Raw genomic sequence first — 1,392 nt, forward strand, 5'->3', positions numbered from 1 at the left:
AAGAAATTACAAATATTCCATTTGTTTTAATAAACAAAAATGTCTTCCTTCCCAAAATGTAGACATCCAGTAAATAAAACACGCATGGTATTCCAGGTATAGAAAAACACCAGCAATTCACTTATGACAGAGGGGCATCCTGGCATATTTGGTAGTAAAGTATTTGTCCTCAATACAAAGCACTTTGCCGAAACAACCAGGATACTATGGTTTAAAACCCTCCTCTTTTGGGACCAGCAGGTGGCATGGTGGTTAAGGCCCTGGATGCTCCCACATGGAGGACCACGGTTTGAGCCCTGGACCGGGTAGCTTGCTTTCTCACTTTCTCTCTCTCTCTTTCTGTGTGTCTCTCTCTGGTCAAATTAAAATAAATGAACGGATAAATAAAAAAAGAGGAATAATTCTAAAAAGTAATCTGCCTTAAAAAAATAAAAACTCTCCTCTTTCACCTAGTTTCCTTATTTGAGTACAAACTCTTCAATTTCTATAAAATTTTGGCTAGAGGGCCAGGCCACAGGGAAGGTCTGAAATATCTGAAAGTCAGTTGGCTCGAGAAAAGTGTTTTCTTGAGACGGGAGGCAGTCGTTCATCTGTGCTTGAAGGAATTCCTCAGCAAACTTCTAAGGCTGCAGAGTAAAGCACAGGATCTGGGCTCCCGGAAGGGAAGGGGCGGCTTCCAGCCGGAACACCGAGCAGCAGCGCGTCCTTGCAGGCGTTCTGCAGGCGGTACTGCGGGAGCTCTGCTGCGGCCTGAGAGACCTCGGTCCTCTCCACGCCGGCCTCCGGCTTGAGCTGCTCCACCAGGCGCTGCAGGGCGCTCACGGTGGCCCTGGAAGACATGGCGGGGGCGGCTGGAATTAATTCTTTAAAACAATGGCAAAATGCAGTTGGCTATGTCGCTGGTCTCCCACGTCGTCGATCGCGGTTCACGTCCCGGACCCGGTGGCTTAAACTCACGCTGGGCGTGTGTGCGTGCGTGCCCAGGATCCCGAGAGGAGAATGGAGGAGAAGGGATTGCGATGTGGCCATCCCCCCTGGGGGTTGATTTCTCGCTTTCGGTCTCTCTGTCTCTCTCTCTCTGTCTGGTGAGCGCACACGCCCTATAGCGAAAACCTCTCTCAAAACAACAACAACAACAAAATAAATGGCAAAATGTTTTGTGTGTCGGGCTCTTTTTAGATGGTGCCAGGAACCTCTATCATACTCCAGAGTGTTTTTCCAACCTATTTCCCAAGAAGCCAAAAGGTGGCTACTTCTGAGTTAGTCCTAAAGAGAAAGAAACGACTGGGACCAGCAGTTAACATAATGGCTATGTCGCTGGACTCCCATGTAGTTGACTGCGGTTCACGTCCCGGACCCGGCGGCTTACAATCAAGCCGGGGTCCGGGGCGG

At 49.3% G+C, this 1,392-nt stretch overlaps 1 pseudogene; it reads right to left on the reverse strand.

Moving 5' to 3' along the window:
- Nucleotides 1-586: 586 nt before the first annotated feature.
- Nucleotides 587-846, reverse strand: LOC102502050 (guanine nucleotide-binding protein G(I)/G(S)/G(O) subunit gamma-10 pseudogene; annotated as a pseudogene).
- Between the last annotated feature and the right edge of the window lie 546 nt (nt 847-1,392).

This window comes from Tupaia chinensis, unplaced genomic scaffold (assembly GCF_000334495.1).
Source record: "Tupaia chinensis unplaced genomic scaffold, TupChi_1.0 Scaffold141320_1, whole genome shotgun sequence".
Classification (NCBI taxonomy): domain Eukaryota; kingdom Metazoa; phylum Chordata; class Mammalia; order Scandentia; family Tupaiidae; genus Tupaia; species Tupaia belangeri.